This window comes from Anas acuta, chromosome 17 (genome assembly GCF_963932015.1).
Source record: "Anas acuta chromosome 17, bAnaAcu1.1, whole genome shotgun sequence".
Taxonomy (NCBI): domain Eukaryota; kingdom Metazoa; phylum Chordata; class Aves; order Anseriformes; family Anatidae; genus Anas; species Anas acuta.
This window is the reverse complement of record NC_088995.1, coordinates 4,087,782-4,100,129: the sequence shown is the minus strand read 5'-3', so window position 1 is coordinate 4,100,129 and position 12,348 is coordinate 4,087,782. Positions and strand designations below refer to the sequence as shown.

General features: G+C 49.5%; 1 protein-coding gene and 1 long non-coding RNA gene across 2 annotated transcripts in view; one reads left to right on the top strand and one right to left on the bottom strand.

Moving 5' to 3' along the window:
- The window catches only part of MORC2 (MORC family CW-type zinc finger 2), a 54,423-nt gene that overhangs the window by 2,987 nt on the left and 39,088 nt on the right, over positions 1-12,348 (top strand). The window lies entirely within an intron of this gene.
- LOC137841258 (uncharacterized) lies at positions 8,686-12,322 on the bottom strand. Its single transcript, XR_011088508.1, has 2 exons — positions 11,525-12,322; positions 8,686-10,869 (listed from the first exon to the last, which is right to left on the bottom strand). It is a non-coding gene; the product is annotated as an uncharacterized lncRNA (long non-coding RNA).

The window sequence follows — 12,348 nt, the reverse complement described above, 5'->3', positions numbered from 1 at the left end:
ACCAGGGGTGCATGGGCTTAAGGAGCTGCACGTTTCCCTGTATCACCCCCGTGTTTGCAGCGCCTGCATCCACCCAGTCAGATGTGTAGTGCCACATCCTGGTGTCACAGTGGGGGACCCCAAGCTCCTCACCTGTTTATCTGCAGCCCTGGGTCTCCGTTTTTTCTGGACAAGGTTCCCCAGAGGGAATAAAGCCTGGCCTGCCACTGCCCAGAAATGCTGTGGGCTCCCAGCTGCTTTCAGCTCCTGGAAGAAGGAGAGGACGTGCTGGCCTACAGCCCTACCCGGCAGCCCAGAGACCAAAGGGTTTCCCAAGATCAGATCTTCTGGGAGCTTCCAGCTCTCTGGGAAGGTTTCTGGGTGTGGAGCGGGACCACAGGAAAAACAGAAACCACTGCAGGCCACAAAAAAAGGGGTGCAATGGAAGTGCCTGGTTGTTACAGCAATTTCCAGGTCGGGAGTGCTCTTGGTTCAAAATTCCTACCCCGGGGACCATTTGGTGATGTGGATCTCCAGCACTGGCTACTGCTGCAGGGTTGTGTTGCTGTTGCAAGGGGAAGCATGCTGAGCTATAACAATAAAGCAGCCCTCAGCACGTGCAGAGGACTCCTCTTGCATTCCCTGTCCATCGGTTGTCACTGTACAGTGGTGTTTAAAAGGAGATTGCTTTCCTGTACCACTCAGCTCCTTGTTCTCCGCTTTGCTGTGCAGCTTCTGCCAGCTCGACATCTGGAAAGCGCGGGAACAACTCCAGTCTGATCCAATTAGTCTTTTCACCCCAGTTCTCATTAGATATGTACCAAATATTGCTGTAATCTCATCCCTGCCTCTGTTCCTGCAAGCCTACGCCTCTCTGAATTTCGTTTATCCAAGGTAATGACCCCGCTGCGTTCTTACAAGCCCAGTGCCAATGGGCAGCACAGCTCTGCATCCCTCCAGGCTCCCCATGGCTGTAAGCTCAGGGAACTTCTGCGTGTGCATCCAGCTGAACACAGCCCTGTCGAAGAAGACCTCGTTAGTCATGTAAAAGTGAGGCAAGGAGAGATTTACAAACCTCTGGGTGAGTGCAAGGAATGTGGCAGCAGAACTGGCTCTGGGGAGCACAGGAAAGGCTGAGGCTGCTACCGAGAGCATCAGCACTAAGCACGTGAGGGCGTGATCTCACCTGCACACAGAAGTCCCAGGGCAGCTGCCGTGTGCTGGCACGGGCAGTTTGCCCAGCAGAGGGGACAAAAAAACATCACGGGGGGCACGCACACTGGGGGTTGGTCTCTGGGGGCTCCCCCAGGCAGGGGACAAGCACAGCAGGGGAGGTGGTTCAGGAGTCCTTCGGATTCCTTTTGCTGCTGTAGGTGATAAATGAAAGGTTAGATAACAGCAACGTGATTATATTGTGCCAGGGTGCATCCGTGACTCTTCTGGCTCTGCCTGGGTGTGGAGACGCCTGCCTGACTCAAGGGCAGGACGACGGAGGCCAGGTGTCAGTGCCACTGTGTAGGGACCCTGCTGCAGCTTCTGGGAAGGAGAATTCAGTCTCTTTACAGCTCCCCCAAGGGTGCTGCTGGGCACCCCTTTGGGCTCTCTGTAAGGCACAAGCATCAGCCAGCTCCTAAGGGAACCAAAATTCCCCTCCTGTCCCCTTGGGGAAAAGAAGCTGAGCAAAGTACATCAGTACCGTGACGCTGCCACCCCTGCAGCACAAGCCCTGGATAGGACCAGCCACGGTGACCATATGCCTGGCAGGACTGGTGCCATTTGCTCAGGACGGGGCATTCTCACCTAAACACACGTGCCCATTACTCAGGCGTGACTCATGTCCTGCTTAGGGCCAGAGCAGCATCGTGTGTGATTAATTTATCATGTCCTGCCCTGGCATGGGCACTGTGCAGCCTCATAGCAGCCCTGGGGATGCTGCATCACCAAGGTGTGAAGGAGCCACGTGATATGGAAGCTCACACTTCTGCCTGAGGAGGAGGGATGCTCTTACAGGCACTGAGGACTCCACTTCTCCTGACCTGCTGGCAAATATGAGAACAGAAAGCACGCACCGCTTCTCTTTGTGTAAAAAGTGATTTAAAAAAGTGATTTACACTTGTGAATTACTTGTGACTTACACATGTGAATCTCCAGGGCCGAACACCTCTTGCGTCTATCACTCTGCACACAAGAAAGCCATCAACTTTGTAGGTCTCCAAGATCTGCTCTGCCAGGGGTTGTGCTGGGCCACCATAGAAGCCTGGAGCCTCTCCCACAGCAGCTTCCCCAGCACTAGCCGAGGGTTGCTCAGCCACAAGACCCTGCGTGTACCCTAGGATGCAGAGAGAAGCACCACCAGCTCCTTATCAGCCCCGAGCCAGGCTGCAGTGCCACACAGCAGCGAGCAATTCAGGGTACAGCTGCAGGCAGGAGGCTGGCAGGAGCACTGCGTCCGCTGGGAGAGGAGGGAGATGAGCAGAGGTGCTGCTCCACAGCTGTCAGCCAGGAAGCTCTTAATCCTGCTTGAATTAAAGCTGGTAAATGGCTGCGGGGGGCTTGCAGGCAGAACCGCACGCAGGGTGTGGTGTCCTAGCTCCTGGCCATCTCAAAAGCCGCACCTGGAGTTGGAGAGAAATCTGCCTGGCAGAGCAGAGGGAGGTTACGCACGTGCTGCGGCTCCAGCCCAGCTCCAGGAATTTGCACAAGGCCCTGGCCCTGTGTGAAAGGGAGGGAGGCTGCTCCAGCCTCTCCACGGGCAGGACATTCCTAAGAGGTGACCCGTCCTTCCCCAGAGCTGCCACCGCACCGCCCCCCCTCCAATTTCTTTGTCACACTGACTGAACATAGCTATTTTTTCCCTTTTTTGGGACACCTCTAAAGCCCATAAATTACAATGCTGAGATCTGCTGTAGCCAAGAAAGGAAGGGTTTGGAATAAGGACAAGGGGTACGGGGAAGCTACCAATCCTGGTCATTTAATAACCAGGTTTCAGACGCTCTCCAACATGATGGTCCTTCCTAAGAGCTTCCCAGAAGATCTGAGAGGCCATCAGCCTCTCCAAGGGCCTGGCCCTTCAAACAGAGCTTTTTGGACGTCAGGATGTTAACAGAGAGACAAGGAATCCATTTTTCAAACTGCCTTAAAAATTGGCTTCATCCAGCACTGCTCTTCTTACAGAAATGGGTTTGGGGAAGATCCTCAGGGTCACAAGGGCTACAGGAGGAACACAAAATGGTAGCCCAGGGCTACCCCAGGCCCCACTCTCCGCAGGGAAGGAGGCTGCACGCATTTCTCCTCCAGGGCTGGGCAGGGGAGCAAACCTGCTTCCCCTAGACTCACCGAAGCAGGGTCCCATGCACCCCATTTCCCAGCAACTGATCTCTCACGGGCTCGGGCAGCAAGAAACGGCACCACAGGCGCTCACGGCACGCTGCTCCGAAAAGGCTGGAAGCCTGTAGTGTCGTGGACAACCTGTAAGAGACTGGTTCTGGTATTCCTTACTGAGACCAATGATGCAGTGACAAAGGGCTCTTGCTGCACCCGGTGAACAGCCCCGGTTGTTCTTATTCCCTTGTGGCCACACTTGTCCCAGCCACAGTGAAATATTTCATATCAAATATATCATTTGTCACAGGAAATATTTCAAGAGCAGCCTCTTTTCTGGTCGCTTTTTCTCTTTGAATTCACGCTGAAATGGTCACAGGGAAACTTGGGTGAACCATTTCTGAGTTTGCACCTTCTCTTTTGGGCTGCGTCTCCCTAGGAGCATCCTCCGCTCTCCTGCAGCTTGAGCTGTGTCCCCTAGCATCTGCGGGCTTGCTGTGAGAAGAAATTTCTTGGCAACACAGTACCTTCTGTGTGCAAAACATCAAATGTTTTTCTAGTTGTAATAAATCTCACCAGTTACTGTTCTTTTCCATTATTTTTGTAGTTGCGCACAGACTTTTCTCTGATGCAGAGCTGGCTTGACTACTAACATCCTCCTGCTTCCCTCTTGCTTTGCACAGGCTCAAAAATGAAAGCCGGAGGTTGGAAACCGTCTGTGCAGGAGCAGCAGTCTTATGCCAGGGTTGGCTTCGTTTCTTCTTGTCTGGTCTAGACAGCTTATATAAGAAAGAACCAAACAGCTGCCTGGTTAGGAGTCCTTCCTGCCCAGCTGTGACTCTGCCAAGTCTTGCACTGGACTCCTAATCCTTGTTGGTATGTCTGGTCTGCTGCAGGCAGGCTGAGCTATACTGCATCTGAATGCCCTGTCTACACACAAAAAGATTGCTAGCACACTGTTTTCCATTGCATATGTTGTCTCAAATTCCCTTTGTAGATAGGAGCTGAATTTATCTACAGCAAAGCTGGTACCAACAGGTCCTTATCACACAGCAAGTGCTGCATGCAGTGCTCCAACCAGCACCCCAGGCAGCTCCTCACTCTCTTTCCCAGCACTGGGGGTAAAGGATGTGCCCAGAAGGGTCCGGTTCTCTGCTTTTTCAACATACCATGGGGATGGGAGGGAGCAGCTGCCTCCAGTTCATGTTGCTCTGCCAGCTCTCCTGCTCTCCACCTCTGCCACCATCCCACCACACTACAAAAAAACAGCGCTGGAAGCCGCAGTGAGGGGGAAGGATGCAATAGGCTGAAATAAACCTCATTTGAAGAAGTTGCTGGTGGTGACTTTGAAGCAATTTTGTTTTATTTTTTTTCTTCCATCCAAAGTGGAAGGAGTCTCCTTCTCTGGAGATATTCAAGGCCCATCTGGATGCCTACCTGTGCAACCTGCTCTAGGGAACCTACTTTGGCAGGGGGGTTGGACCCGATGATCTCTGGAACTCCCTTCCAACCCCTACAATTCTGTGATTGATTCTGTGACACTCTGGGTCCTGCTGGAAGCAAAAAATGTAGGCAGCAAGTCCCACCAACTACCACATACAACTAAGGACACCACCTGCCCAGGTCCCCTTAACAACCACGCACCATGCCTAGCCTGATCTCTCTCTGAAGGACTTACCCTCCTGCTGGCAGCAGGGTCATCCAGCTGACACTAAACTCATTAGCTACACCTCAGTAGCAGGCTGGGGTGGTGAACTTTCAGCCGGGCATTCTTCTCTGTGCTGGGCAGAGGTTACATCAACACGCTGTGCACCACTGCTCCCAACCCTGAGTCATCCAACCTCCAGTTTCTGCATCTTTCTTCTAATTTCAGGGAAATGCTTGTGGAAAAGATGCCCAGCTCCCAGCTCCTGGCACTCTGAAGGCAAGCCACCCAGGCTGCTGCCTGCTCGCTCCTATAGCTGCAGCCCCATGGTCTGATCACAGCTCTGCCACGGGGTTGGGAGAAATGAGAGCAGAGCCAGCTCCTCATGCCCCGGTGGGAATCCTGCAAGGGTAGGACCCTGAGCATCCTCAGCACTGGCCTGCACTGCCTGGTGGGTCTCTGGGCCATGAAATCAGCACACAGAGAAGCCCTGTGTTGCACAAGTGGCCTCTCTTGCACAGCTACTGTTCCTGACAAGTGTCCTCACTTCTCTGCACAGCCACTGCAGGTGTTCCAGGGATGTCTTTTCCACTCAATTTTCCTAGACTCTTCACACATGCAAACTTTTTCAGTGGAAAAGACTGTCAGATGAAAAGTTATTTTTGAAGATTAACCAAGGATAAACCCTCTTTTCTCCCCCTTGCTATTACAGTGCTTGGATTAAGACTTCATTCACATGTAAACAGACTGTAGCATGGGGAAAAGCCCTGGTCGTGCACAGAGCTCGGACCGTATAATCAGCAAAGAACAAAACCTCTGCAAGCAGGGGAAGGAAGTACTGTTTTAGAGCAAAATGTTTATATTTTGTGGAATATTGGCCAATTACAATATTTTTCTCCAAATAAAACATTTATAAGATCACTGAAATAAATATTTAAGGATGTGATATACCAAAGTCCTGAGTCATTCCTGATGCAGACGTTTTCCCCCATTGTTCAGGCAGCTTTTCCATGTAGGGTTTGGAGTTGGGATGACTGCTGGTGGCACTGAGATGCGCTGAGAGGCCTGGTGGCATGCATCTGGGAGTGGTGGTGCTCCTCCTGGCACGGCGTACCTCCAGATTTGAGCCAAATACCTGCACGTGCTGCAGAGATACAGTTCCATAAACCTTGAAGCTTGGCTATCGCATTGTCCATGTGCAGACAGGCAACAGAGATCTCGCCAGTACCAGTTGTGTAGTGCAGCCTGCTCATCGACACCACAAGAAGGTGGCTGCGTGTATCCGACCATAGCTTCTCCTGGCTCCTGGCTGCACCACTGACTCTGCTCCAGTGCAGATAGGAGCCCTGGGCAGCCTTGGGGACCTACGGCAGCACCACTGACCACAGCTCCAATGGTCATGAATGTGGGGAGAGAGGGAGAAAAGGCCTCTTTCCCTTTTACCCGATCCCCCTAGCCCTTAATTAGTAATAGCTTTGCTGAGTGATCCCTAAGCCAGCACCCACCCTCACTTTCCACCCAGGGGAGGTCTGACACCACCTCTCACACTTCTTTCTGGTTGTTGCTCCCTCCAGCAGCTTAGCTCCAGGTCAGGGCTGGCCCCACATGAGCCTCTCCACTTTCTGCAGCACCTGGTGGTTTCTTTCACTGCTGTTCCTCCAGTTAATCTCAGCCCAGGGCTGTCTGCCTGCCCACAACGTCACCCTTAACGTCATTAACGTTCAACTGCTGACACAGCTGCTGCAGCATCTGAGTTAACTTTCAGAACATGTACTACCTCAATCATTAGCTCAGACTAAAGACAGACTCCAAGAAGAACAAGAGCTCAGGATGTACTGAACAAGCATGGCAACATCTCCACACAGCCTCCAGATTAGACGCTGATGGGATTACAGGACTACTGAGGACTGGTCAAGTCATCACATGAGATGATCACACGATGCTGGTGCAACCCTTACTGAGCTGCTATGGTGCTTTTGCTCCATGTACCATCTCTTGGCAACGTGCTTGTAGTTGTCACATCGATCGGCTTCCTGCAGTCGCATCGTGCAGCTGTACAGCAGACAAGATGCTTTGCATCTGTGTAGCTCCTCTTATCCTCCACCACCAAAGCAGATGAGCTCTTTGACATCAACTTCACATGATGCAGAAAGGCATTTTAGAGTTCCGGGGTACTGTATCTGCCTGCATCTAAAGTTAAGGTAGATGAATGCCTTCGGAGATGATAAAAGACGTTTAACACACAGTAGGATTCATAAAACAGAGGAGCAGTTCTTTGTTGACAGTCACTGAGAGATGTTTTTATAGGAAGAGCCTACAGAGCCTTCCTCCCTTGCTAGAATGTCCCCGCTTTGTTCTCTTCCAGATGTGATCATTTGGCTGTTCAGCTTTTCATTTGTATCACAGCCCCATCTCCTTGGATGATACTTTTAAGAGGCAACTACACCTGAGATTTCCCTAAGCTACAAAATCACTAGTAGATTTGTGATCGTGGCAAGATCATGTTTTCAGTTGCTTGCAAGTTTGCCAGACTGAAATAATTTGAGCTGCTTCTGTTAGACATGTCCATGGGGCTGGTTTAAGAAAACACTTAACTGAACAGATAACACAGTCCACACTTTTCAAATAATGAGATAGGAAAAACTATTCATGAACAAAATAAATTCTGCTCATTAGTCATATTCTTAAGAAGCCCGCAAGCCTTTCCCCATCGTGGTAGAGGCCACTAAAATGTCATGCAATCAGCTTAGAAGGAAAGAAGCCTTCAGGCTTGGACCCTTCTCATCATTCCTGGGGGAAATCATGCAACTTAGCCAAACTAAATCTCTGATCAGTGCATGCCATTCATAACCCTTCCAAGTTTGTCAGCTAAATTCTTTTAAGACTCCAGTGCTGTTCCACATAGACTAGCTTTTCGTGGGCTCTTCTGTACATCATTCTCAAAAAGGCACAGAACGTTTTCTGGTTTAAGCCCAAGGTGGTGAAGAAGTGGTATACTGACATTTTGTGATTTTTTTTTCTTGTCTGTTAATTCCTTCCTTTGCTTAGTTCATTAGGGAAAGATAGACTGAGGATTGGGGAATCCTGACCGGTGCAGAAGGAGGATCCTCAACATCCAGACATTCTGCTGACAATTTCCTGGTTCTTCCTTCAGGATGTCTCCTTGTTCTCATCTATTCCTTCCCTTCCCATTCTTCCGCAAACTAATTTACAAAGTCACTTCTGACAGCCAGTGTCTTATTGAGAATAGCATCTAGATTGAAATAATTAATTTAAATCCATGGGGTGACTTCCCCATGAGACAGGCAAGCACGAGGCTGACATTTGGCACTACGGAAAAGGATGTTGGACCTCCCATACACGTTTAGGTAGACGCATTTGAACATCTTGGTCTGCATGTCTTATAAGGACTGACTCGCTGACTGCTCATTAAATGACTGTTCCAGAAAGGAGAAAGCCAGGAGCTATGTCTCCCCACAAATGAGAAACAGAGTCTTCCACGAAGAGAGGTGTCACTCCATGTCTACTTTGAATTAGTCAGCCAATTGTTCTGCTACTTGACTCGAACAACAGAGAGATGGGACGAATGTTATTATGAATACAAGAAGTGTGTCCACTCCAGATCACATAAGGCAGAACTCCTTGCTAAGAGAAACTATAGGTAAGACACTCGTTTTTATCTAAATTCCTGACTTTATGGCTTGCATTCTTGCATTGTCTTAGATTGATCCTGAGATATAACTCATGCCCAGGCAAAGTCAGAATGGTTTGAATAATGTTGCTCCTCTCTTTGAATGAGACAATCATGCTCCATTTAAAGAATATCTTATCCTGTTTTGAGAGCAGCACATTTCATGGCATGGAGAATGTCCATCTGTAACAGAAGGTAACCAGGGTGAATCATGGCGCAGAGCCAGCGTGCCTCACAACACAAAAGAACAAAAAGCTGCGAGTCCACAAGATGTTTCACAGCCCATTAAAGTAAGATACTTTGAAATTCCTTCTATAAATCCAGGGCAATAGAAAAGGGATCTGTGCAAGTTAGGTTATTGTGTCCCGTAATGCAGATGAACTTTTTGATAAGTACACTGAAAGTGAACACTCAGTGCAAAAACAACATGGTGGAGAACTTCAGCAGCTTTTGTCACAATGTATACAGAGGACTTTGCACACAGAGACAGTGCTAGATGCTGATTTTTCTTTCCAGAGAAAGGAAAGATAAAGGAAGCACTGGTAAGCCACTGAGGATCACTGGTGAGGTTCCCAGGTTTATTTTCCAGTACCATCACTGCAGGTACTACTCCAACAGGGAAAAGCACATTTATATAGTGCAAAAGTTTATGTTTCTTTGTGTCCATACACACAGAATAAAGCCACTAACTAGCTTTGGAAACTTCAAATAAGTGTGGGAAAGATGCTTTGTTGCCCTCATGGCACTTGTCTGGTGCAGGCCATAGCACTCACCACTACAGCAACTCACTCCTGGGGTACTGGCTTGTAAGTCAAGTTTCTCAAAAACTAGAGAAGACAAATCTGTTGATTCAAGGCCTGTGTAGGTATTACAAGCAGTTACCTCCACTTTTCAGAACAGGGGCCACACAACAGAGCTGTTGTTGAACATAGCCAAGTACCTCTGGCTACAACCCAGGCTAACAGGAAGATGCTTTGGAAATCCTGCACTAGAGTAAGGAACAAACACTACGCAGGATTCAGTAGGAACTCTCACTGAACCCAGGAACACAACTTTTGACCAGTGTGGGTTCAAAAGACTAGTTTCCCAAGGGGATTCGGGGATTACTTCAGAGTAGGAAAGTTGTACAGACTGAGATGTCCACATTCAACTCTGTGTGAGAAACTCAAATACAGGTTAAAGAAGAGCAGGACGGTTTGCCTCACGCCCCAGCCTGCACTGGCTGGAGGAGCCACCATTCCACAGATCATTTATCAGGCTAGTTGTGTGCATCACAGCAAGCTGTTGCTTTCTGTTGCAACTGAATAGCTCCTCAAAAGGGAGGGGGTGGATGACTTTGTCACATCTGTGGAAAAGGAAGTGATGGAAGATGCCAGATTTGTTCTGCCTACTGGGGTAAGATGTCTGCATACACACCCATGTGCTGAACAGGATCTCAAGAAAATGGTGCTGATGGCAGATGGAAAAAAAAGAAAAGCTGTTTGACAAAACCATGTAATAGAGAGACCTAGAACTCCTGAAAGTTTGGAGAGACAGTTCCTGAGATAAAAGTCATGCCCAGAAAAGGATGTAAGTGAATTTGCAATGGGAAGACTTCCATTTCACAAGCAAAGGAACTGAGCAGTTTGCAGCAGTGGCACACACGCAAAAAGAGCGCATCTCCTCTCCATTCACTGTCAGAAAGGCTGCCCATCAAATAATAGCTATGTTGTGGCCAAATCAGAGCTGTGGTGTGATCCAGTGTTGTTTTGCCAAAGGTAATTTCATTCTTCCTTGGATGTCTGGCAGCTCAGTGGGCTAATGAACAACAATATAATCCTTTATAGACTTCAGCAAGAGAAGCCAAAGAGCAGAAGACAGAAATATATCTGAAATCTACTTCAGAGCAGCTACAGAAAAAGTAAAAATGAATTTTTTATTTCTTTTTTGTTGGAGAAAATGAAAATGACTTGGAAGTCAACACCACCAATTGGTGGGATGGAAAAGAGTAATTTCCTGCCGAGGACTGACGAAATAAAATGGAACTGCAATGTGCCGGTCTTCTCCCATGGGCCAGGTGCTAAGGACTGGCATCCAACCCAGTCCTGGGATTCCATAGCAGCATCAATTAAGGCATCCAACTGCGCTGTTGCAGACTGACACCGTACTCTCTTGAAGCTGTTAAACTCTCTGTTGTCAGGAACGGAATGTTGTTCTTCCCCAAACATAAGATGATGAGACTACCACAAAGTTCCTGTTAGGAAAAGAGGGGATATCCTGAGTACCAAACAGGGCAGGGCTGACAGGACATACAAGTTTTAGATTCGTGTTCCTTAGTGACATGTACTTGGATATCTACTTTGCCCTTATGTTGATTGGGTTTGCATTGCTTTTGACTATCTGCTTCTCATACTGAGTGCAATATGATGCAATGAAAGCTGAGTACAATAGATAATGCTACAATCTTTAAAAGACCCAAGCAGATACTTGTCATAAACCTTCAGACACCTAAACACTGTTACTGCCAACAATTTTCCTAATGCATTCCTGCGGCTTGGATGTTCTGCCATGCACAGCTTTCAAAGAGAAGGCCTGAAAGAATCACTGCACACACATAGGCAGTCATCAAAAAGTCACTCTACACAAGCATACAGAGAGCACTCTGCTCCAGCAGCAATAACAGGACTCGCGGACTGGAAGGAATATTTAGATTTGAACTGATTGAGTTGAGGATGAACAGAACAAAAATCCTATGCCGGGAAGCAAAGTTCTCAAGTAAAAGCTGCAAAATCATCAGCTCTGGCGTGGAGATGTGTCTGGGGACAGACACACCCCACACAAAAACATAGCCCAGAAGGTGTTACAAAACAAAATGGGAGGCAAGCAACACAAACATCTCAGCCATTCACCTTTGAAGCTTAATAATTAGATCTAACTTTTCAGTGTCTTGCTCCAATGCAGTTTGCTCCACCTCAGTTTCTGCAGGCTGAATTCCTTCCAGTTTGGGACCTTTGGATTGCCCGGATTCCTAGTATCCAAGACACAACTGCAGCCGTCCCGTTTCAGAGTCCATTTCCGAAGCATTCGGCATTTTTTTCCACGCATTCAGCAGTACAATTCAGGCCTTCAGCATTCTTGGTGCCTGTGATTTCGAGAGGCAGGACAGAAGGAAGGCAGCGCAGCTTTGCTCTGCCGCTTCAGCTCAGACGAACCGCAGGCGCAGGAACGCGACAAGACCGTTTGCGAGCTTACATACCCTCCCTATTAAGATATTTTAAGAAGCGTGGAGACATCCAGCTGCTTCTCCTTAACGCCTCCCCGAGCTTTCAGCAGCCCCCGGCAGGCAAACCCAGGCGCGGCGTCACCCTAAGGAGAAGCCGCCGGTCCCCGGGCCCGCTTTGGGGGCGGCTCCTCCCGCTCCGTGCCAGCCTTGAAGCCGCCGCTGGCCCCGTTTCCGTTGATTTTTCCCCTCAATTTTTTGTCCCCGGTGGGGTCGCCGCGAGTCCCGTCACCCGCGAGCCCCCCACCCCCCACCCCACCGGCCGCCTCCTCCTCCTCTCCCCGGCCGAGGCCTCCCGTCAGGCGGCCCCCGCCATGGCTCCTCCGTCAGGCGGCCGTTGCCCGGCCCTAACGGGCGGGGAACGGGAACGGCTCCGCCTTTTGCGGGGTTGCTGGGGGGGGGCTGCGGGCGTGACGGTGGCGGAGACAAAGCGGGAGCTGGGCCGCGGGGGCT